The sequence below is a fragment of the Tupaia chinensis genome, unplaced genomic scaffold (assembly GCF_000334495.1).
Source record: "Tupaia chinensis unplaced genomic scaffold, TupChi_1.0 Scaffold000364_1, whole genome shotgun sequence".
Taxonomy (NCBI): Eukaryota; Metazoa; Chordata; class Mammalia; order Scandentia; family Tupaiidae; genus Tupaia; species Tupaia belangeri.
Genome location: NW_006159861.1, coordinates 990,988 through 1,017,397, shown reverse-complemented (window position 1 = coordinate 1,017,397; position 26,410 = coordinate 990,988). Strand labels below are relative to the sequence as shown.

Below are 26,410 nucleotides of genomic sequence, written 5' to 3'. Positions count from 1 at the left end.
AAGAGCGGTCAGCACTCCGGAGGGCAGCCTGAACTCTGCAGTGTCCTGGACCTGGTGGCCCTACCGTAACGCCTCTGTGCTCTTAGAAGGAAGCCCTCGTCCTTCCCATTCTTCACCATATCCCTACGTCCCATCCTGTCTGTACTGCATCCTTCAAACCGAGGAAGAGTCAGATGCCTGCACTGAGCACATATTTATAACCGATCGGCAGGCTCGTCATACTTTCTCTGAGGCACCGTGGTTCCCCCTAGTGCTTTTGCCATTTCTATAGGCTCTGCACCATTCCAGGTCTTTGGTCTCCCCTATTCCCAGATCATGGTAAAGTTCCCACAACTGCTCAAAGTCAGGATTCCTACAGAATAATGTGTCTGACAACTACTGCCGAGCTGCACTCACCGGAAGGTCAACTGTGGCAACGCCAATGCCACCACACTCCACTCGGCTCTCCCTCCTCTGGCTCTCAGCTTGTCTGTCTCTGTCGATCCCACATCTGGATTTTCTCTCCTGACCTCCACTTTCACTCTAGCTTCTAGGACTTCCCACAGCACCAGGTAAGAGAGACTATCTTTCTGTTTCAGGTTCAAAGGATGTTCACCGGGGCGTGGCAGGAGGCACTCGACACCCCATCGCTATTGAGGTTCCTCATCCCTCTCCTACGTGACCAACACTGGAAATAATATTTAGCAAGTGGCATAATTCAGAATTTTAAACTACCATTTCAGAGAGCTCTCTGGGGCTGTCTATGGATTGCCCTTCGCCTCGTAGTATCTTTTTCACACTGAGCATATACAAACGGGGGAGTTAATTTCCATCCTCATCGTCCACGTCACTTCCAGACTCCCATCTTCTCAGGCAGGAAATGAAATGAGCATCCCTTGGCACCGCCTTGGACGTGTTCTCTCCCTTCTGCTGAGATGGGCACAGCACCCAGGAACGTGTGCGTAGGAAGGCCTTGGTCAGCCGTGTCCTGCCTCTTCGCAGAAACTTCATGAGAGTGTAAAAACAGAAAGGAAACTGTTTTATATTCTAAGCCTTCCCTCGGAAACACAGGGCCCATGGCGTATTCCCAAACTTTCTTTCCAATTATGCTCTACATCTAAATAGCGCGGCTACACTTCTCACTTCAGGACTCGGAATTAGCCTGAGGCTACTTAAACTGTTACTTGCTAACAAGTTAATTTGATCAGGATCTCTCCTGGCTCTTCTGCCTTCTTAATCCTTTAAAGCGGGGGGCCAGCCAACGTCAGCCCTGCGCCAGATCAGACCTGCCACCTGCTTTCGGACGGCCCGTAGCTGAGAACGATTTTTACAGACGCATGCTAGCACTCAGCTGGACGAGGGGGAACACTGACTTCGAACCACAAAGCTGATTCGATTGATTAGCACTACAACTAAAACTTGTGTTTCCAACACGTGAACTCAGTTATTTTGAATTCTATCCATAAAAACTCGTGGAAATGTGTCTGTTATATAAGTATCTGCATCATACCCTGGATTTCGGCTCTTCGCCCATGAAGCCTAAAGTACTACCTCTGGTCCCTTACAGGGAATGTCTGTCTGCCCCTGCCTGCTTCCACTGGAACATCTAAAACACTCGATTCCACAGAATCAGAGTGGAATCCTGGGTGCTAAGGGCTTAGGGCAAAGAGAAACGGGAAGTTGGTGGCTAAAGTGGCTGGATCCCACTTGGCCAACTACATCGTTTGAGTCCTGGACCCGGCAGCTTGAAAAACACGTCAAACGCATGTGCATGTGTGTCCAGAATCCCAAGGGGAGAATGATGGAGAGGGGACTGCAGTGCGGTCATCACCCCTGGAGGGTGAGTTCTCATTCTCTCTCTCTCTGTCTCTAGCAAATTTATTTTTTTTTGAAATGTGTTAAGAGAGATCACATGTTAAGTGTTCTTACCAGGATGAAAGAAAAACACAAACACAAAGAGGACATTCAGAGGTATTCCACAAAACACAAAGGAAAATATCCATCACAATTTCCTGAAGGCAGGACCTCTAGGGTGCCACACTGTGCTTTTTCCGTATTAAACTACAGTATTTGCTTCTCTGCTTGCTATAATGCATAGTAGCTAAACAGGGTAAACAGCAGCTTGCGATCCTCCTTTTCATACTAAAACAGGCATTATTACTTTTAAACTAGTACTCTCTTCTACTATTAACTGAGTGTATTTAGCATTAGGCTTTCTATATTTCACACACGCTCTGAGGAAGGCATTAATCTTCTTGCAAACTGATGACATGGAGGGTCAGAAGGGCAAACGGACTTATAAGCCACAGAGCTAGTACCAGGCCCAGCTCAGTCTGACATGGAGTCCTCCCTGCTGTCTGCCCTCTCGTTCTCCGCGTCCTTTACCTTTGTCCTCAAGGGAGCAACTCCTCCCTCTGTCCACTCTGCCCTCTACTCCCAGTACAAGCAGCCGAGCTAACCTAGGGATCCGGAAGTGGAGCAATCGCTATGTCCCGGTGCTAACTTGAATGTTCAATTCTCTGATCTAGCTTAAATCACAAAGTCCACAGTGCATTTTTTAGGCAAAGTCAAAGACCCAGGCCAGGAATGGGACCAGGGATGAGCTGCCGTGCCAGATCTCCCTTCCAGAAATCATTAGACGTGGAGAAACGGCAGCAGGGAGGGGAGGTAGAGGGTGGGGTGGTGCCGAGTTACTGCAGTAATAAATCAGGCCAGGCTGACTTGGCTTTACCCTGGGCGCCGTTACCTACGAAGGTAAAGATCTATATCCCATTACGGGAAACATGAAGTCATTCATCAAGAAAAGAAAGCTTTAACAATAGATAACTCCAGGTTAACGAATCCACTTCAGCTGTGAACTCGCTGTCACACTGGCTTCGGGTCACATGACTAGTACTTTGTTGACATGGGTACTATTTTTACTTAGATGATTATCGATGCTTCTGTCTACTCTATCTGGGCGTGACCCTAGGACCCTGAAGTCCACCTGCAGGGATGCCATCTACAGGATGCTATCTGAGTAATGACCCCTCTGAGCAAACTGTTCTAACACTGGTTAGCCAGCTCACACCGTACTGACTCCCTTCAAAGGTGCATCTGGGACCACTGGGACAGGTCTGCCACCGTGACGTCACTGAGCACCTAGACAGCATTTGGAAATGCCTGAAGACTTGTAGTCAAAAATTACTACGAATTTTTTCATCTGTTATTTTCTCGTAACTTTATTTAGATCAGGTTGTCAAATTACTACGAATTTTTTCATCTGTTATTTTCTCGTAACTTTATTTAGATCGGGTTGTCTAACATTTTTAAGAATGTAATTTAACTAACTGCTGCACTTACAGGCAGTTGTATTTTCTGATTGCCCGATCTCTAACAGTAAGCGGTGCTGATAGGGGGAATAGTGGCTTTGTTACTAAAGATGTGTCACGTGGTGGAGCTCCGTAAGTTCACTGTAGTAAGAATAAATAAAGGAGCCGAACACAGCAATCCATGTTCTAAGATTCGTTACCCACAGGAAAATACCAAAGGTACTGAAATGTACTCCAAAAACCCAAAAGAGATAGGGCCAGCAGGTGGCGTGGTGGTTAAAGGAGCTTGCCTCCTACATGGCCAACCGTGGTTCGAGTCCCAGACCAGGCAGCTTGCTTTCTCACTTTTTCTCTCTCTCATTCTGTCCCTCTCTGGTCAAATTAAAAATTAAATAAATAAACAAAAGTTAAATAAAATGATTCTTTAAAAAAGAAAAATCCAGAAAGAGAGAGAAATGCCAAATGATTATTATTGAATAATAAAGATGCTTCTCTAAAATATATAGGTCTGAAAATAGCTGTATAAATAGAATTAAAAATAACAACAAGGAACTGAGAGGGCCTCATTTGTGTTCTCACTAAGAAAGGCTGGGCCGGGCAGTACCAGGGGTATGAAAGGGAACAATTCTACAAGGCTCACAGTAATACCAAGATGACCCCAAGATGAGGCCTGTATTAAACAGACCCACAGAGTCTTTGGACGTCTCTGAGTCTTTGCAGCTCATACCGTAAATGACCTTTCCCCTCAGAATGGAAAGACTAGACCTGAACTTGTGCATCTGTTTCCTGACCCCTTTCCCAGCCAAGGATGAATTAAATCAGAGTTTTCTTCAGATCTAGCTTAATCTATTATACTACTGCCTGGGGCAACACCTGTCCCAGAAGGTTGTTTCTTCTTTTCAATCACTTGAAATTGTTTAACCAGGGAACCAAGCTTATCATTGCCTAATAATCCATTCATTGCCTTATTAAAAAAATAAATGTTGGGACCAGCAGTTAGCGTAATGGCTATGTCGCTGGACTCCCATGTAGTCGACCGCGGTTCACGTCCCGCACCCGGTGGCTTAAAACTCACACCAGGCGCGTGTGTGTGCGTGCCCAGGATCCCGAGAGGAGAATGGAGAAGAAGGGATTGCGGTGTGGCCATGCCCCCTGGGGGGTGATTTCTCACTTTCTGTCTCTATGTCTCTCTCTGTCTGTCTGGCGAGCGCATGCGGCCTATAGCAAAAAGAACTCTCCCCCCAAAAAAATAAAATAAATAAATAATAAATAAATAAATGTGCTCAGCCTCTATTGCACCAACTTGACCAACTGAGCTGCCCAGTGAGTCCTTGTCAGGCTTCTTTTTCCAAGTGTACCAATGACTTACAAACACTGATATGTTCTATAATGTTTTTTGTGTGTCCATTTTGTCTGCATTAATTACTTATAACTGAGGATTTGGCATGCTCGTGGTCCTTACAACACCTAGCAGGACTTCCTACAAAGTAATTACCAAAAAAAAAAAAAAAAAATTGCAATATTGATGTTTCTGCTAAAGGAATACCATGTGTTCTCAAACTAGGTCAGTATTGCATATTCATAGTGGTCTATCAGACTGAATAGTTTGAAATGAAACTTCTACTTAAAAATGTATTTATTTATAATAAGCCAGGTTCCAGAAAGAATTTAAGATAACTTGAAAAGAGTATTAAAATACAGCAAGAGAACATGAATGAGCAAGGGGAAGAAAAAAGAAAACAAAAGTAGAGTTACAATGTGCATCTAATTCGTTAAGTTCTAGCCTGGGTATGGAAGAATTAGCAAAAACAAACACTACAAGAAGTCTATGTAAAATAGTACAGATAAGTCATGAAGCCTGAAAGGGAGGGCAGTGTGGTGAGTTTAAAGATATCCTGATTTAGTATACTGAAATAGATAATGGGCCCCTCTCACATTTACATATTGCTTTACCGTTTACTAAGCATGTTGAGTACATTTATTTTCTTGTATCAGTAAGTCCGCATTAGAAATGAGGGAACGAAATCTCGTAAGAAAGAGTGATTCACCAGGACAAGTTGCCTTCTGTCGATTATAAATACCACGTACTTTCAGGTGAAGCAAAATTAGAAGACCTCTTATTAGAAATCTCCACCCAACCCTGTTGACAAATGAGACATTTCTGTATCAGCATATTTTTCAGATACCCTTTCCAGATTAGGCTGAGCCATAGGGACCAGCAGTTAGCATAATGGCTGTGTCGCTGGATTCCCATATAGTCGACCGCAGTTCGAGTCCTGGACCCAGCAGCTTAAACTCACGCAGGGCATGTGTGTGTCCGTGTCCAGGATCCCGAGAGGAGAATGGAGGAGAAGGGATTGCGGCATGGCCATCCTCCCTGGGGGGTGATTTCTCACTTTCTGTCTCTGTCACTCTCTTTCTGGCGAGCTCATGTGCCCCATAGCAATAAAACCTCTCCAAAAAAAAGAAAAAGAGAAAAAAAAGATTAGGCTGAGCCATATGGAATTGAATTTTATACAGCAAAAACGGTTAACCTTTGTATCAGCCATTTCAAATGCCCAACCTAATAGTTTGGATATCAGAGAAAATATAATGTGACCTTGACCTGAAGGAGCAAAATCCGTTTAAGCTGACTTGATCTGCAGCTTGTAAGTCAGACATGTCTTTCCTGAGGAAGAGAGAGAAACCAAGACATGACCGACCGTCAGTAAACACGCTGACTCCCGTTTTAGAGTAACTCCGCTGTGACAAACCCTAGACTCTGGTTCTGTTTTCTGGAGGAATGTTTTGGACAGATATTAAAAACTGTATCCTACAGAACAATTGGAGAACAAAGTCAGCTCGACAGTCTTGGAATCCTGGTTCCAATGAGCCATGTGACACTAGGCAGGTTACGTAAACTTCTGTGTATGTGAGAGCTGAAAATGGTCCCATGACCCCCTTTCACACAAATGCTGTAGAAATAGCAGTTTTCTCTTTCTATTTGAGCTCCTTAAAAATTCAGAGCCAAGTTGGAAGCTCAACTCTAAGAATCCTGTTAACTTTTGTGGTCTACACATTAATATTTTCTCTGCTTTTCAGCTACTACTACTTTGTATTTCTCTCAGGATTAATTACCTACTTCTTGTTTATTCCACTTTAACTAGACAGTGATTTGTTTTCCATGCTCTTCAAATCTTTTGTGGTATAAATTAGGTTAAAATAATCAAAGGTGCTGGATTCCCACATGACAGGTAATGGTTTGAGTCCCAGAACTGGTGGTTTGCTTTCTCACTTCCTCTCTCCCTCTCTTTCATCAGTCTCTAGTGAATTTATGTGCCTTATAGCAAATTTAAGAATAATAATAAATAAAATTAAATTATTTTTAAAAATAATCAATAAATAATTACATGTGTATGTATTTACTTTGAAAATGTTGACTGAGGTTGACTCCCATTAAGAAATCTGCTAAGCTAAACATATGTATAAACTCAAGCAAAAGAAATCACTGACTGTAGCCAGTAGTAACACAGCATGTTATAAAACCCTCTCTCAGGAAAAAGAAAATAAACAGATTTCAACATCCACTGCAAATAAAAATTACATCGTAAAATATTAGATTTGTAGGCTTAGTGATTGTTGCTACAAGTTAAACCAAAAGAAATTATATAGGATGACAATAAACCATATCCATCAATATCACTGCTAAATGGTATTTAACTCTGATATGCACAAATACAAATTAATCTATCATACTTCTTGGAACTATGGCAAGGTTTATATCTGCAATTCAAGATACCCCATTAGTAAAAGCTTATCCAATTAGTGAAAGCACATTCATAATACATTGATCATTAAATAATACACTTAATAGTATATGCTCTAATCAAATCACTCTATCCAAATACATCAACTCCAAGAGGCAATTACATCTAAGAAAATTCAAATATTTTCATGACGCAAGTGTAGAGCTAAGTACTGAATGAAGCAAAAACCATAAACAAATGTAGAAAGTGGATTATGTTCTGGAAATGCACAGGCACTGAAATCCACCTCTACAAGAGAGCAACGAGTGAATGAGACTGAAAAGTAAATCATTCCAGTGACTCTTCTGAAGCTAATTTAGAGTCATGGAGACTGCGATTCAGCCCCCATGATTCTAAATTAGAATTAAGTCAAAAGGCAGATAACAGGCTCAAAGGCTTAACACAAAAATGAGCCCAGTAAAGATAAGCAGACTGATATGTGGTTCTGATCTCGTACATACATGTCAGGAAGAAACAAGTATGCATACTCCACTGGAGCTAAAGAACAATAACCACCACAATGACAACAATAAATCTAGAAAGCTATATGATTAAAAAAAAAGTACACTAAAGATATGCTCTTCCTGATTATTCTAAAGTGAACAATCTCATTCACTGAGACACATTTTAGATAAGACCTTACCATACTTTGTAAACCCAGAAACAGAGGACTTATTTTGCCAATGTGGTATTGATATTTTACTTTTATGTTTGTTAATATCTATTGATTATTTGTTGCATTTTTTCCTACCTGCCCTCACTAAAGATTATATAAATGTAGTTCTGGACGCTGTTCGCATTCTCACTTCCTAACAGAGAAACCGAATGCCCCCAAAAGCCAGGGGCATTGACTAACCTCAGTTTACAACTGAGTCCTTCCCCGGGACTGCCCTCAGTCGAAAGGAGCTGTCTCACTGTAGATTACCCTCTTGTGGCAACCTCTACCCGAGGTGTAGTGATGCAGAGATACTCAAACTGGATGTCTGTGAAGGGTCATACCAGTTGTAGAGCTTTCACTGAAATCTGCTGCACCTGCTTGCTCACACTCTCCTTCTGGGCAATCCTAGGCCCTGCGCAGAAAACTTCCTCTAGTCAAATCTCCGCTCCTGAGAAACATGACCTACGAAGCTGTGAAGAACATAAAAGTAAGGTTTGCTATAATTGTATGTTACAGAAACGAAACAAGGGTGTATAATCAGTGGAATATGTAAGGGCTTATTTTTTCGTAGAGAGAAACAGAAGTCAGAGTAGAATAGATACTCTAAGATTTAAATAAAAGAACACTATTTTTATTCACACATATTATAGAAGACAACTACTTTTCAAATGTAACATATGTGACAATTCCCAGAAGATATTCAATTGAGAACAGTAAAATGCAACAGATGAAACCTTGAACCCTAAAAGACCCCATGTTTATGCACTGCAAGCAGCAAAATTACTAGATGCTTCACCTGTTGTTAAAATACGAAAACAACGTGCACCAGGATCTGGGTGAACGACTTTTCATGGTTTGGGTTCTTTTAAAGAAAAAATGGCATCTACTTAAAAGGCTCTTTGCCTTGCTTCCTTTTTATCCTGATATTACTACGATTTTAGGAATAGGATGAAACTGTGTGTAAATGTACATATATGTGTGTATGTATACACATATATACTTGGACCTTTCCAAAAAATGATGAAATTTATTCTTTTTCAGTTTTAGTAAGCTAGGAATCTTATTTATATTGTTTGCCCAGAATTTACAGAGCCCAGAAAATATGGCACATTATTCTTTTTAAAATAAGTAAAAATTTTTTAAGCGTTACAGTTTTACCGTTGGTACAAGAGATGTTTCAGGTGAAAAATGCAATTAGCTTCCCAAGAGATTTAAGTTTATAAAGGAAACTAATAATCAAAATGAACTTTTGCTAAAATTAATATCGGGAAAGAAAATTACCAGGCCCTTTAACATCACCTCATGTGGGGGGTCCTCATTGTATGAAATAATACTGTATTATTTTCCAAAGAGCATCATACTCAGATTAGAATTCCTATAATAAAAAAATTCATATGTTATTAAAGTTGTTATAAGTAAGGTGGTTTAGTTTTCCATTTAATATCTATGATAAAAAGATATTCTAATTGACTAATTCTAAGAGACCGTCATTCTTATTTTTACTGTATATCATCCCTGTATAGCATATGTTTCCATATTTGCCGTTAGCACATATGAAGTTAATCCTTTTATTCAAGGTATAATAAATCAGTTATATCAGTTAGGGTCAAGTCATGGGGTTGGTTCAATTACAGGCTTATTTATCTCTAAAATACTGGAGTTTTATTAGTTAAGGCACAGCCTTAAAATAAAACAGAATGTGCCACAGCCTCAGAATTCTCGCTTCTTCTGTCTTCTTGCTCAAATATCCTCCATATGTGATCTCTTCCTCGTGATCTAAGATAGCATTTTCAGTTCCAGCCATCACATCTGTAATCCAGCCAACAAGAAGGATGAAAGAGGCAAACAGAAATCATATGCATTCTACTTGAGATCCAAGTACAGGATTGCACCCAACACCTGTGTTCATGTCCATTGGCCAGAATGGAGTCACCTTGCCAATCTAGACTAACAGGAGGATAGATGCACTCTTTATTCTGGAAGGCAAGAAAAATCCTGGGAAAATTCTGTGACTGTAGAAGGTGGACTAAATACTGGGGACAACTAGCAGCCTCTGCAAAAAAAAAAAGAATTTAAGGAGGAAGACTCTCCGTTCACAAACACTGTTTTCTTTCCTGCAGAGTAAACAAGCTCAGCCCGGAGAAGGGGTCAAGATGCACTTGGGTTCCGGTTTCCAACCACAACCCATGTTGAACCCCCATCCCTGGATTAGAGAGTTCCTGGACAACTAGCAGCCTCTGCAAAAAAAAAAAGAGTTTAAGGAGGAAGACTCCGTTCACAAACACTGTTTTCTTTCCTGCAGAGTAAACAAGCTCAGCCCGGAGAAGGGGTCAAGATGCACTTGGTACCAGTTTCCAACCACAGCCCATGTTGAACCCCCATCCCTGGATTAAAGAGTTCCTTCCCAAGTTATAATCTGGCTCTCTTGGTGTCACTCTAGTCTTTTACAAAACCCATAGAGACTAAACTAAATTATTGGAGCTGAGCAAATCAATATCTCAAGGTGTTCATTGAGCTTCATATAAATGTCTTACTTATGTAAACAGACATTACCACAAAACTTAATGAGAATTAACAATAGCAAGTGCTTATTCTTTAGTGTTTTCTGATTATGAGATGTGTATTATCCTCATCACCTTTCTAGATTAAAACACAATTGAGGAGGCCAGCAGATGGCACAGTGGTTATGTCACTGAGGACAGCACATGAACCCTAAGGCAAAAATCTCTTAAAAACAAACAAAAAACACAATTGAAGAAAAAAGAGGTAAGCAGAGTCAGCAGCTGGCATGATGGTTAAACTGGTAGATCCCACATACCAAGTCTTTGATCTGGCAGCCTAAAAAGAAATGCTAGGCATGTTCGCATTCGTGACCCAAAATCCAAGGATAAAGGAGAAGGGACTGTGGTGTTGACATCTGCCCTGAGGGGTGTGATTTCTCACTTTCCATTTCCCTGTCTCTGTCTCTTTCCAGCAAATGCACATGCTTATTAGCAAAAGCAAACAAACAAAAAACGAAACAAAACAAAACAAAACAAAACAAAAAAACAAAAAGGAAGAAAGGAAAAAGAAAAAGAAAGAGAGAAAAAAAATTTACTAAAAGAGGGTAAGTAAACTGTTCTGGGGGCCAGAAGGTGATGTGGTAAAGTGCTAAACTCCCATATGACCCACCACAGTTCAGGTCTTGGACCTGGTGACTTGAAAAATCATGCTGGGCACACGTGCATGTGTGCCCAAAATTTTAGGAAGAGATTAGATGAAGGGATTGTGGTGTAGCCACCCACCCTGGGGGGTAAGTTTTCACTTTTCCTCTCTCTATCTCTCTCTGACAATTGCAAATGCCCTCTGGCCAAAAAAAAATAAAATACAATAAAATAAACAACAACAAAAACTGTTCTGTGTCAGAAAGCAGACTAGAGAGATTCAAACCTAGGCAGTTTACTCAATAGCATCCTTCACTATACTGACTCAACTTTTCCTCCAGCCAAGCTAATTTACTGACTAGCAAATATACAAATGTATTAGACAGAATCTCACAACTTAGTAGCTGAAGAATTCCTTGTAGTTCTCATAGAAGACAGATGAAGAAAGGTCACACAGAGAGCAGCGTCAAGGAAGAAATTACAACCCTGTTCTCCCTGAAAACAGAGTGAAGAACTGACACAGGTCTAAAGCCAGGTTTCACCTAGGCATATTCTTCTATTCTATGCAAAGTATTAACCAGCATTAACCATTCTAGTGGAAGTCTACTGAAAGAGAGTAGTCACTAAAGAGTTTCGCTAACTTTAAAACAAAGGAAATCTATTTAGTTGAAAAACTGTGGCAATATATACTATGGAATACTACTTAGCCATTAAAAAAAGAGAAAGAGAAATCTTTGCATTTGATAGAGTGGATGAATATGGAAGCTTTAATACCAAGTGAAACAAGCCAGAGACAATGAAAGAGAGGCATTGTATGTCCCCACTGAATATATACAGTATGTCTGCACTCTATGGGTATAAAAACATGGAGAAGTAAGTGAAGCTAGCCAGACAATGAAAAAGAGGCATTGTATGTCCCCGCTTGATATATATGGAATGTCTGCACTCTGTGGCAGAAACTGAAAGACGGGAAGATATAAAAACATGAAGAGGTACCAAAAGATGACATAATGGTTATGTCACTGGATCCCCATATAGTTGACTGTGGCTCGAGTCCCAGACCAAGCAGCTTAAAACTCACACTGAGCACGTGTGCATGCATGTCAAAATCCCAAGAGGAGAATGGAGGAGAAGGGATTTCAGCATGGTCATCCCCCTTGGGAGGTTGTTTCTCGTTTTTTGTCTGTCTCCCTGGTGAGTGCATGTGTCCTATAGCAAAAATCTCTCAAAAAAAAAAGAAAAGAAAAGATAAGATGGAGAGCAACTGTGGATACCAGAGACAGAGTGGGAGGAGAGTGGGAAATGGGAATGAGATGGGAGAAAAGGAATAAAGGGAAAAAAGAAGCAAAATATTTAATGGACACAAATTGTTAATGATAATGTGTATGGTAATATCTTTGACAGGACAGTATATTCATGGTGGGAAACCTCATTCTATATGCTGTAAAGACATACAGTGAATGAATGTTAGAAAAAGAGAGAGGGGGACCAGCAGTTAGCGTAATGGCTATGTCGCTGGACTCCCATGTAGTCGACCACGGTTTGAGTCCCAGACTTGGTGGTCTGAACTCACGCCTGACGTGTGTGCGTGCGTGCCCAAGATCCCGAGAGGAGAATGGAGAAGAGATTGTGGCATGGCCATCCCCCCTGGGGGGTGATTTCTCATTTTCTATCTCTCTGTCTCTCTCTGTTTTTCTGGCGAGCACACACGCCCTATAGCAGAAACTTCTCCCAAAAAAAGAAGAAAAAAAAAGAAAGAGAGAGAGAAGAAAAAAGTAAAAGAAAGACGACTGAAAACAAAACAAAACAAAGGAAAACAAAAAAACCCTAGAGAGTTACAGGATTTTTTTTCCTATCATGGACAGTTTCCTCTTTCTATTTTTTTTTGAAAGAAAACTATATATATATTTTATCATTTTTTTACAAATATTTTTGCTATAGGTGTGTGTGCTTGCTGGAGACAGAAAGTGAGAACTTGTCACCGGAGGTGTGGCCACGCTACAATCCCTTCTCCTCCAGTCTCCTCTCAGGATTTTGGGCATGTATGCACACAGGCCCAGTTTCAGTTTTAAGCTGCCGGGTCTGGGACTTGAACAGTGGCCAACTACATGGGAGTCCAGTGACATAACCATTACGTCATCTGCTGATCCCCATGCCATTTTTTTTTTAACTGTCTGAAGAATACGAAGAAAAGTCTTAAGAATGGCTACGGAGGGTCCGTGGGAATCCACCGGTCAGGGGTGAGGGAGAGGGAGAGGAGAGAATCACCCCGGTGAGTGCTCAGGGAGATTTCTGCTTCTTCGAGAGGCAAGATGCAGATTTATTTGAAAGGGAAAAGAACTGAATTCATACATCGATTGTATAATTCGAATAAAGTAAGTTAAACATCGAAAGTAAAGTTTTAAAATGACGAAAAGTGGGTTGCTCCAAAGGATTCAAATCAAGCATATCCCAGCGCAGCCGTATAAAGGTAGCTGATGCCAAAGACTTCTTCCTATCAAGTTTTCCACTGTGACTCAGGGAAATCCCAAAGCAGCCTTCTCTTGGGGCTATAACTACCTCATGGGGATTTCTACAGAATTTGCTAACAATAGAAAGTGTTCTTGGTTTGGATACAGACCCAGCAGGAGGTACAAAATGCCACAGGCAACTCAGTGGTCCTGCCTGGCCAATCCTGCTGGCAGGTATGATAGGAACCATATGGAAGTAGCTAAAATAGGAAATAAAGCAGCAGGTTCTGAAGGAGCCAGCGTCCCTTGCCATGGTAGAATTAACATTAGTCTAAGGTGCAAAACATCGCTGCCTTTAAAATATCCAGCCTTGACTTAATATTACCAATCTGTGGTGATGCACTGGATATTTTTCAACATATTTGCTGACTGCGTTTTTAATTATGTGATTAATGACTGAAGTAACCACATTTTTTAAAAAGAAAATAGGAGACAAAGAATATCTGTGCAGGTATTCTTTGCCCAGCAGAATTAGTATTCTACAGACACTAATGTGATAGGATGATTTTAAAGCACAGTGCGCCTTATACCTCCTGATAAAAGTGCACTTCCCTCCCGAGAGAACATCAAACGGTCTGTACGTTTTCCCTAAAAGAACATTTTCTGTTTGGAACTGCCATGTGAGGCCATGATTGGTAAGCAACTGTATGAACGACAGGGAACTGTCAGAAAAGTGAAAATTGGGACCAGCAGTTAGCGTAATGGCTATGTCGCTGGACTCCCATGTAGTCGACCGCGGTTCGTGTCCCGGACCCGGTGGCTTAAAACATGCAGGGCATGTGTGTGTACATGCCCAAGATCCCGAGAGGAGAATGGAGGAGAAGGGATTGCGGCGTGGCCATCCCCCCTGGGGGGTGATGTCTCACTTTCTATCTCTCTGTCTCTCTCTGTCTGTCTGGCAAGCGCACGCACCCTATAGCAAAAACCTCTCAAAAAAAGAAAAAAAGAAAAGTGAAAATTGTCCACCAAATAATCCTCCATATGCAAAAATCAACTCTAGATTTAAAATTGAGAGACATTTTAGGTCAGGCTCTCTTGAATAAGACATCCCTAAAGGAAGAATTCTATCACTATAATTTATACAGAAACATCTTCCAACTGAATAAAGCATCAATAATTTCAGAATACATACAAGCAAGAAAGGCAACAAATGTGGGATCTTTGCATAAACCCCACTCTATACAAGGTACACGGCCCTCCGTTTTCCACACACAGTGCTTAAATCCGTATCTCCTGCATTTATTGTGGGAATTCATATTCTCACAAACGTCTAGCATGTGTCACAGGTAGGTACAATATACTATTTTTGTGGAGGAGTGAGTAGAAAAGGATTTTTTTTTTTTTTGGAGAGGTTTTTGCTATAGGATGTGTGTGCTTGCCTGAAAGACAGAGAGAGACAGAGAGACAGAAAGCGAGAAATCACCCCCCAGGGGAGATGGCCATGCCTCAATCCCTTCTCCTCCATTCTCCTCTCAGGATCTTGGGCACGCACGCACACGCACCTGGCATGAGTTTAAGTCACCGAGTCCGGGACTCGAACTGCGGTCGACTGCATGGGAGTTCAATGACATAGCCATTACGCTAACTACTGGTCCCAGAAAAGGATTTTAAAAAGAAACAGTCATCAGAATGGAGTATATCCCTGAGCAATTTCCAAGGAAAAGTGCCATGCTCAGCTACTTCATACACAGTTCCTCTAATCCTTGTTGTCTTCCATTTATATCATCAATATTAATAATCACATATCAACTTTTTCACAATTTGTCTTTTTTTATTATTTTTTGAGAGTTTTGTGTTTTTTGTTTTTTGTTTTTTTTGTTTGTTTGTTTATTTTTTGCTATAGGGCGCGTGTGCTCACCAGAAAGACAGAGAGACAGAAAGCGAGAAATCACCCTCCAGGGGGGATGACCACATCACAATCCCTTCTCCTCCATTCTCCTCTTGGGATCTTGGGCACACACACACATGTGCCAAGCGTGAGTTTAAGCCACTGGGTCTGGGACTCCACCTGCGGTCCACTACATGGAAATCCAGTGATACAGCCATCATGCCAACTGCTGGTTGCAATTTTTTCATAACTTATAAAAGAGAATATTTTAAAAAGAGAATCCTGTTGAAAATGGCCCAGCAGGTAGCATGGTGGTTAAGGTGCTAGAATTCCTATATGGCTGACCACGGTTCAAGTCCCAGACTTGGTGGCTTGCTTTCTCCCTTTCCCTCTCCCTCTCTCTGTCTCTCTTCTTCTGACAAAACTCATGTGAAAAAATAATAAATAAAATATTTTTTAAAAAAATAACAACTATTAAAAAAAGAATTAAAAGAAAATGGGGTGGAATATCTAATATGTTCTCTCAACTTAAAAAACATGAGAGGTTAATAAATAAATAGTAAAGAGTAAATAGTAGGGAAGACTTAGAAGATACCACATAATATAAACTTGAGGCTTTCAAAGAACATACATTAATTGAGTTGGCATTATAGTTTAGTAGTTAAGGAATCTGCCTCCCATGTGGCCGAACATAGTTCAAATCCCAGCCTGGATCCTTGCAAAACATAGCAAGCATATGTGTAGGTGTGCCTGAAATCTTAACAGGATGGAGAAATAAGGAGAAGGGATTGCGGCACGACCAGACCCCATCCAGGGGTGTTTTCTCTGTCTCCCTCTCTGACTGTCTATTTCTGGAGAGCTCACATACCTCCTGGCAATTAAAGAAACACAGAAATATTTCTATATCACCAATTTAAAGAGTCTTTAATTTCACACAGCATGAAACTTAACCCTTGAATTTACTGAATGCCCAAGCATTCTGGATGCTTCTCATGAGCATGGCATGGAAGAGCAGTAAATCAATGGGCTGGAAATGGCATCTTAGATTCCATACACTCATCATTCATTCATAAAATACTATTTGGACACCAAATACATGCCAAACATGACACTGAATGTTGGCATGTGATGATGAATGAAACAGATGTGATCGCTAACCACTTGTGTCTCACTGTCAATTTAGAGAGACATTACATAAAAGCACAGATAAATGTGTAAGTTCACACTGTGACAAGGTCTTTGAAAAAGAAGGACGCTGTCATCTAAAGAGAATACTGTGGGGGAAGGGCCGGGAGGGTGCACCAACCAGTGTCTGCATCCATCGGGAAAACCAAGGGAAGAGAGGAGGTTGGAAATCCAGGCAGAGGAACATGGGGAGGCCTCCAGCACTGACAGTGGGAGCATCTGAACACTGAACGGACGGGTCAGCGTGCTGGAGGATAATGAGCAAAGGAGACTGAAATTTGAGAAAATGTTGAAAACATTGGCAATACTACCATGAGAATCCTATTAGGTCATCAGAAAAGTCACATTTAAATGCATATGGCTTTTCCACAGCCCAATATATTCATCGGGAAGTCATTACAAGGAGATGAGCAGAAGAATGACTGATGTAAGTTCATTTGTTTGTTTGCTTTTTCCTTTTAAGTGTATTTATTTCCTTCTTCCATGAGAGAGAGAGAGAGAGAGAGGGACAGAGACAGGTAAGAACCTCAACTGGGGTCTTCATGCCATGATCCATCCCCAGCCTTAGCCAGCCAAGATCACAGGCACACCTACTTGCATGTAAGGGGACACATGGGATGAGAACCCTGGTCCTTCCCATGTGGCTTCAGCATCACGGACCATGGCTCTGACACCGTGTCACCATGGCTGGCTAAAGTTGACCTAGTTTTAAATAGGCTGTCTGGAGAGTGCCTATAGGAGAGACAACCTGAATTTCCTAGACAAGTCGCAGAAATTCTAATGTGGTTGGATATCTTAGATTTGTACAGACACTCCAAATTTCATCTTCTTGCCACAGGTAGGAAAAGATCTGACTAGAAAGTCAGATTACATCTTCTTTCTCTTCTTTCACAAGCCAACTACCTGTAAGATGCAGTTCTTTCTTTTTAATTGTGCTCACCATAAAGAGACAAAAGGGTGGGGCCGTGGGGGTAGGAGTAGGGGAGTGGAGATAGAGATAGAGGGGAAGTACCCTCCAGTGGGGTGTGGCCACGTTGCAATCTCTTCTCCATTACTTCATCCTGTTGGAACTTGGGGCATGCTTGCACATATAACCGAAATGTTTTTCAAACTTCTAGGGCTGGGATTAGAACTATAGTCTGTCAGTGGGATCCAGCTCGCTTAACCACTAGGCTACAGGGTGAGCTAATGTAAGATGCAATTCATCCCTTCTTTCCCAATATCTGGGAAGAACAATCAGAAGCAAGTTTCCCAGAGCAAGAGATTCCCATGTAAGAAATCCTATCAACGATAGTCTGATTTTACTGCAGTTCCTTTTCTGCTCCAAGGCCGTTGGCTTTCTAGCGGCCACAGAACCACTGCCAGGAAACTGTAATCTTTACGGATGTGACCACCTGGAGCCCTCACAGCCTCATGCTCACAAAGCTACAGAAATGGAAAGTTGTGCCTAGAGAAAAGTTAAGAATAAAAAGTTTTCTCAAAAATTTACAAATGGAGCCACCATAGAACCTAGTAACTCCACTCCTGGGTATTTACCGAAAGGACAGGTCAGGCACTCATAAATCCATTCCATGCTTACCATTGACAGTACCATTGACAGTGTGGCTAAGCCATGGAATCGACCTAGGTGCCCAATAACTGATAACTAAATGAATAAAATGTGGCACATGTACACTATGAAATACTTCTCGGCCATAAAGAGCAGAGAGATCTGTCATTCAATACGAAGTGGACGAATCTAGATTTTTTTCTTTTTTTTTTTTTTGGAGAAGACGATTTTGCTATAGGGCATGGACACTTGTCAGAAAGACAGAGAAAGAGAAAGCAAGAAATCATCCCCCACAGGGGATGGCTACACTGCAATCCCTTCTCCCTTCTCCTCTTGGGATCTTGGGCACGCACGCACATGCACTCGGTGTGAGTTTAGGCCACCTTGTCTCAGGACTCGAACCACAGTCGACTACATGGGAGTCCAGTGACATAGCCATTACGCCAACTGCTAGTCAAAAATCTAGAAGATTTAATGCTAAGTGAAATAAGCCGAGTTTTTAAAGACAAGCATGATATTTCCCCATTTAACATACACCAAACGTGGGCATTGATGGCAGGAATTGAAGGACTTGAAGACATAGTAGAGAAGACAATTGTAGATGCCAGAGACTTCCGGGGGCGTTGAGGACTGAGATAGAGGGGCTCAGGAATAAAGTGTTTAACAGATACAAGAATGCATGGAAACAAGGCAGGGCAAATAGGTTATAGTACAGTATACTGCAACAGAAGGAAAAAAGGGGGTAGCCAATCATTCATATACAGAGATACAGATACATATTGATATATAATAGAAAAACTAGCAGAATGAAAATTGGAAGTGCAAACATAATGTAATGTCTTGTTGAAGACGATGAATATAGCAATAGTAATATCCTTGATTTCTCACACATTGCAGGCATGCTTTAAAAAACCATATTGTACCCCCTAAGTTGTACAACAATTAAATGTGAATAAGAAATTATGTTTGGAGACCAGCAGTAGGTGTAATGGCTATGTCACTGGACTCCCATGTAGTTGACTGTGGTTCGAGTCCCAAGACAAGGTGGCTTAAACTCACGCCAGGCATGTGTGCGTGCGCGCCCAAGATCCTGAGAGGAGAATGGAGGAGAAGGAATTGCAGCATGGCCATCCCCCCTGGGGGGGGGGGATTTCTCACTTTCTGTCTCTCTGTCTCTGTCTTTCTGGCGACCGCACATGCTTATAGCAAAAACCTCTCAAAAAATAAAAGAAATTATGATTTATAAAGAATACATGGACAGTGAAGGAAGGAAGATGTCTATCCTGGACTTGTGGCTATTGCCCTTGAACCTGCAGAGGAAACAAGGTCAATGGAGGGAGGGTCCAGGCAAAGCAATGGCTCTGTCTGAAACAGGGAACCTGCAAAGCTGAGCAGTGAATGCCCGGGTCTATGGCAGATCTGGGGTTCAGCATAGCTGTGTGGGGAAAGTTTGTGAAACTCAACTAACTCCTCTCTTCTCAGCATTCCTTAACTACACCAACAAAACATCACCTCACTGCTGCGGTGAATAAGACTAAGTTAAGAATGAGTTCAGAGGCTTCCAACAGATTTCTCTCTCACCCAAGCACTGAAAAACAATAGCTTTTCATTTTCCTAGAAGCCCCTCAGAAGCGGCAAGTTTCTTCACTTTCCTAAGTAACTCAAATTGATGGGAATAACACACCTGAAACAGTTCTCCAGGCTTCTGAGTGTGTCTTGTTACTTGAAATGGTACCAAAAGCTAATGCTATTTCCCCTCTGTTGCTCAGCAGATACTCCAAAGAAAATTTTTTTTCTAGAGGATAAGAGTAAAATTAAAAAGTCTAAATGCCTATTGAAAATCAGGAACTCCCTAAATACACATCAACTGAGTAGACAGTTGTCCTAGATGTGCATTGTGTAGATACTGAATTAACCCCACATGGACAATGATGATAGGGGAGAGCCCAGGGAAAATGTCCACCAAGAACTGAGAAATAAGTGAGGTAAGTTTTCCTTGCGAAAATTAAATTACAATGAGATAAGGTAAGTCATTTTCAAGAGCACAAAGTGGCTCCCAGACATGCCAAACTTGGCTATCATGTGACTAAAATAAGTAATAGTGAGTGAGTCAGAAGAGTCTGCAAAGGAAGTTTAGAAAAGTGGACAAAACAAACAACTCTTAGAGGCCCACTCCGGGAGAACATTCTTTAGTCCAAGGGTGTGCTCTCTTTAAACCCAGGAACAAACAGAAATGTATCTGCATGGATTAAGATACCTCAAGTTGATGCCACTCAACCCAAACTCTTTCTCTTTTACCTGTTACAGGATTTGCATTAAGTTCTGGTTTGTCGACTAGTTTGCCTCTGGAGGGACAGTCAGCTAGCCAAATGAGAATGGCCCCTTCGGTAGTGCTATTTCTCAACATGCATTAACACGCTAATAATTCTGCTGTTACTTGTTAGTTTCTGGAAGCTGCACACTGGTTCCTAGGCGTCAGAAACACTCCAGCATGCATGTAGGTCCATTTTCTGAGATGGTAAAGCTGAAAATCAGACATAATATTGTCCCGCACGCTCATCAACCTGTTATATCAGCACTATCACACAAACAGAGAAGAGGCAACCAACGAATCTCACAGGTGAAATATTCGGTCACATGCTTCGTACGATGTCTTAAAACATTCATGAAAAATGCATATTACCAAAACTACACATACGTTAGTAATTTTTAAAATCAAAATAATCTCCTACTTCAATTTCACTTGTCCATGAACTTTTTGAAGTGCCTGCGTATGTGCGAGAACCAGGACCAGGATCAAGTCTCCTGACGGTCCGCTGTTCTCCCCATCACAACCTCACGGTACCCACGACGTATGTGGCATGCTGTGTACAGACCGTCTAAATCCCAAGAGTTGAGGTCAGCAGGACTGCGCAGGTATTCCAACCTGGGGACGATGCTAAGTAGGATTCATTTACCTAATTACATTCTTTCCAGTCTCCATATCCCATCATCCATCCCGTACATCCTGTTTCCTTCATCTGCTACATGAAGACTGCTGATGGTTAAAAAAAAAAAAATGGCATCATCACTCCATGTCTAACATCCAATATGCGGGTACAGATGGCATTTCATGGGACATAATCCTTTTCTACAAATGATAGGGAGTGCAAAATAATCCCTCACAGATAGCAGGCTCTGTTACACAATGATAAGCGTGCCAGACAGTCATTTTTCATTTCAGCAATTTCAACTGAAGAGCAGTTTCAACTGTCAAGACCCATCCATTCCTCATATTTCCATTATGAACTGTATTCTAACATACATTAACAAGCGCCTATGTAGCACACAGAACGTTATTATTTAGTATTTAAATAGCTTCCTGAGAACACAAAGTGTTCTGTCGATCACAAATGCTTTGCTCATAATACCCGCTCTCTGGAGGCAGCATAAATCGTTCGCTCACTTTAACACTTGAGGAATTAACACTAAGTCAGAGAAAGTTAAAGACAAAAGGCAGGATAGTTTATAGAGTACTAAGCCCAGCTAGGACACAATAGGTATTTACCTCATTCTGTCCATTCTAATATAAGAACTTTCAAAATAAAATTATTATTATTTTTTTGTGGTTTTAGTCATAGGGCATGTGTGCTTACCAGAGAGACAGAGAGAGACGGTGAGAGAGAAAGTGAGAAATCACCCCCCAGGGAGATGGCCACACCACAATCCCTTCTCCTCCATTCTCCTGGGATTTGTGGCATGCACGCACACATGGTCAGTGTGATTTTCAAGCCACCAGGTTCAGGACAGGAACCACAATTGGCCACGTGCCACAATTGGTCTAGTGCCTTAACCTCCGCATGGCCTGCTGGTCCATAGAAGGGCCTTTTAACTCTTCAGGGACTACCCCTTTCTGATGCTTTCTTTGGGGGTGGTGAAGGCTTCCCGATGCACCAGTTCAAACATGGACGCAGGGAGAGCGATGAACAGGGAACCCGCAGTGCTCTCACACCAGGAGCTCAGCATGAGTCAGTGGGGAAATGTCCTCTGAAAAACTTAAAGACCTAAAGCCCAGGACAGGTTAATATTACGCTCTGCTGATACAAAGCTCCAGTCTGGAAGGTAATTAACTTTGTTAGTAAAAGTTTCTGATGGAACAAATAAAAGAAAAATCTAACTGTCTTGACATCCCCCTGACAACTTCAGCCCACATTCATTTCTCCCGCTCTCCTGTGAAACCCTGATGCCTTTAACATTCCATGACAAAGACAATTCGACAGCCATTAGCAGTCTAAAGTCAATAACCTCCTCTTTGCAAAGTTGAACTCTCCCCCTGTAACCAGGTGATGCCCAGCTACTCCTCCATACAACTATGAAGAATAACCAAAGGACTGTCCGTACACACGAAAGCCCTCAGTGGGGGAGCCCTTCTCAGCCAGTCCTTCCCTCTGCCTGGTTCTGAGAAAAACAGCCCCAGCAGCTCAGCAAACGCTCCAGCGTGAGCCACACCCAGCAGAAACACTGCGGCAGCCCAAACGCCCCACCATCCTTCTTGTGGTCTCAGCCAGCCCTCTACCCTCACACGGTACCAAAAGCATATGGTTCGAAAGTCCTGCAGACGGAGGAAGAGCGCTCAGCAGAAAGCAAGGGGAAAACGTGGCTCGCAGATGTGTGATTGCACCAGGGCAGGCCCGTGCCGCTGAGAAACCATGTGAGTTACAGCACTTACAAGATGACTACAAGAAACACAAAACACGTATGAGTTGTAAAAGACAAGGACTTACTGTGCTACTGCATTTTGCCACCTAATTAGAAATTCACTATGTGGATTCGTGTGCTACTGGGTGGGAATCCAGGGCTGATTCTACCATGTAAATGAACAGCCTGTTTTTGAGAAAGTCACTGGTATCAGGGTGTATTTTCAACTTTTCAGATTTTATTCGATTAACCAAAACATCATCACCATCCCCCCTGTATAGTCACCTAAGTGATGGGTCATAACAGAAAGGGACATGTGGGAATGCTTATTGAAATTCAGACAACTATAACCCTGGGTCTTCTCAGGACTTACGAGGGCATATTCTGTTACGTTATATATTTAACCTCGTCACGGGTTGACAAAGCAGATATAAACGTATATGTGTTTCGTCCTTAAACTAATGTTTTAAAACCTAAGGAGATCCTTCTAGATGGGAAAAACTTTCAGAGTGAAAAATAAAGGATGCACATAGAGATATTATCCTAAAATAAGGCTTTGGTAAGTGAAGACAGATGGAATATTTATTGAAGAAGCCTGGGTCCTACAAAGACGGGGATCGAATGATATAGAGGGGGCAACACCGCTGTCCGGAAAACTTTCTTTTCTACTACAATTTCTTTTCTTTCTTTTTTGCCTTATAAGCCAGATGGCATGTGTGCTTGCCAGACAGAGAGCGAGAGAGCGAGAGAAAGGGAGAGAAAGCATCCCCTCAGTGGGGTGGGGTGTGGTCATCTCGCAATCCCATTTTCCTGTATTCTCCATCTCATTGGGATTTGGGCCATGCATGCACACATGTCCAGCGTGTTTTTCAAGCTGCACAGTCAGCCATGTGAGACCCAACTGCCTTCACCCCTAGGCTATGAGACCAGCCTTCTACTGTAATTTATGTTTCTTCTTCCTTTTTTTTTTTTTTAAGAGATTTTAGCCTTAGGGCACAAGCACTCACCTGAGGGAGAGAGAGAGAGTCAGAGACAGTGAGAGGGAAAGCGAGAAATCACCTCCCAGGAAGATGGCCACGCTGCAATCTGCTCCCGGGATCTTGGGCACACACACATAGGAGCCTGGCATGATTTTCAAGTCAGGGATTTGAATCACGTCGGCCACGAGGGAGTCCAGCATCTTCACCACTAGTGACTGCTACCCCATCTGCTGGCCCCTCTGTTGTAACTGCTAAAGCCATCAAGACCCTGTGATGTCGCCCTCTGGGGGAAGCGTCATGTGATTATATCCCTGCGAGGCAGACTGTGATGAAGGGGGTGTCTATCATTAGGCTCCACGATGTCTCCCCTAAGTTCCTACAGCAGTGGAAAACGGTGTAGCTGTACCTAACAGTAAGTCCCAACAACACCGCTCTCGGCACACAGGGCTTGAGGCAACAGGGACCCGAACGCTGAGCAGCCGGGGATGACGTAACAGCCACAAGAAGTCTGAAATAACTGCTGCAGATGCCACCAGCTCAGTGCGGCTTTCCTCCGCTGGGGTGGAAGACAGAACCTGTACACCTGTGCATAACACCCTGCTCTGCTCAGGGGGAGAGACGGAAAGGAAGGCAGAGGGAGGCCCACTGGGCCCCTCCGAAAGCTTTCCTGTGCCCACAACTTAGGCACAGGCAGCGCCAGCCTGGCACTCTTCTTTCGGCGCGAGTCGCGGAGAAGCGGGGCTGTCCGTGGGCATGACAGTGCTTCCAGGCAGGGGGGTCTGATACGAAGGGAGAGGGTAGAAGAAACTGGACAGGCAACCAGCGGACTTGCCGCGCTGTACTGACATCCGGGGGTAACTGGATCCAACTCGACGGGACATACTGACAGTTTCACATGTCTCTGTAAGGAGCACAGCCGGCCGGCCGCAGTGGTGGTGCGGTTATCCGATGCTCCGCCAGGCTGAGGGCACGTGGAAGGTCCATAGTCACCTCCCCACACCTCCCCTGCACACACCGAGCACCCATGATCCCAGCTGGCTGAGGCTGCAGGTAGATCACAGTGTCAAGACCTCACTGGGGGTCGGTATCTCTCTCTCTTAAGAACATACAAATAAATAAAAAAGTTTTAAGAGAAAATAGAAATAGTTCATGCTGATTCTCACATCAGACAGTAATTGTTGCTCCAAAGATATCAAAGCTCAAGCCACAGTATTTAACACACTTCACACTGACCTTAAAGATGGTTATCTGGGGGCCAGCAGGTGACTTAGTGGTTAAGGTGCTGGACTCCCACATGGCCAATGGCAGTTTGAGTCCCAGACCCAGTGGCTTGAAAATCACACTGGGCACGTGTGTATGCATGCCCAAAATCCCAGGAGGGGAATAGAGGAGACGGAACTGTGGTGTGACCATCCCCTGGGGGATGATTTCTCACTTTCTCTCTCTGTCTCTCTCTCTGGAGAGCTCTTGAACCCTATGATAGGAATTTTATTTTTATGACATTTTAAATAAACTTTATTCTTGAGGTATTTTTAAAAACATAAAGGCAGTAATGAAATACAGAGCAGAACAAGAGTTGACACAGCAATTCCTGCCTCCCAAGACCCTGCTAAATAGCCAGAGCTTAAATCTTCATCTTGAAATATACAGCTTTTCTATGATTTTAGAAAAACAAAACATTAACTGGCATTTCTTTTACTTATACGTTGTTAGATTTTTTTTTTTAAAGAGGCATTTGTTAAATTTAAAAAATATGAAACAAAACAAACTAAAATAATAACAATGACCAAAACATTGACTCAGACTCTTCAGGTTCAGGCCTAGGATTCATGTATATAGACAGTGTCTACATGACACCGACAACATTTGATCATTGCTGTCCCCATACTGATAACACTGCACAGCAAAGTCCAGAGGGAATCATGCTTATCTGTAAGACAATCAAACTGAAGTGATGAGGCATGCCACCCGTTCCACCCGCAATATGTCTGCCCTTTTCCTCTTTCGCCAGATGGCACGTGTGCAGGTGTGTGTGTGTGGGGGGGGTACATGTGCACTTCCTCATTTTGCTGAAATACTTCTTCCCTCTGTTTCTCCCACCCTTCGAGATGGAGCACACACATATGTGCCCGGCATGTTTTTCAAGCCCCTGGACTGGGATTTAATCTGTGGTGGGCCATGTGGGCTCTGGCTCCCTCTGCACAACACATAACCATGGCACTACGAGACCTACGCGTGTGCACCATTTTCGCTAACTATGCGGCCTTTCACACTGCTCACCGGTTAGGAATGCTGATCACTAAAAAGTGTGTTTTGTAATGGAAGTTAAGTATTTGTGGATATATTTCATCAAAGATAGAAATACATTTTTAACATCTATTTTATTTTTTAAAGCTCAGGTATCTATAATATGAATGTCTGGAATGTGCAACTCTTTAAGCGTGCTATTGCAAATGGTCTTGCGTCTCCAAGAATTGCAGTTATGACGCACTAGCAGGGGACGTGGCCTTTTGTTCCCAGTTTCTTTGGGGTTTCTGGATAACTTCTCAAAAATACAAATAAACTTATCCTTTAAGACAAATCATTCAAAGAAGACGTTTCTCCTGCTGGGTTTAACTGGGTGTGACCACAGACAGAAAGCTGAATGGAGTGGCAGACCCTGATTGACTCTCCCCAAGCTATTGGCGGTTGACTTGCCTTCTTCTATTGAGGCCAGAAAGCTAAAAATACTCTCCTACCCAGTCTCCCTTCCGGTGGTGGGACTCAAGTCTGGTAAATGAGAAGGGAGTAGGTGGGAGAACTTTG

General features: G+C 42.4%; 1 protein-coding gene across 1 annotated transcript in view; it reads right to left on the bottom strand.

Moving 5' to 3' along the window:
- The window catches only part of PRR16 (proline rich 16), a 234,207-nt gene that overhangs the window by 170,698 nt on the left and 37,099 nt on the right, over window positions 1–26,410 (bottom strand). The gene's annotated exons all lie outside the window — the stretch shown is intronic.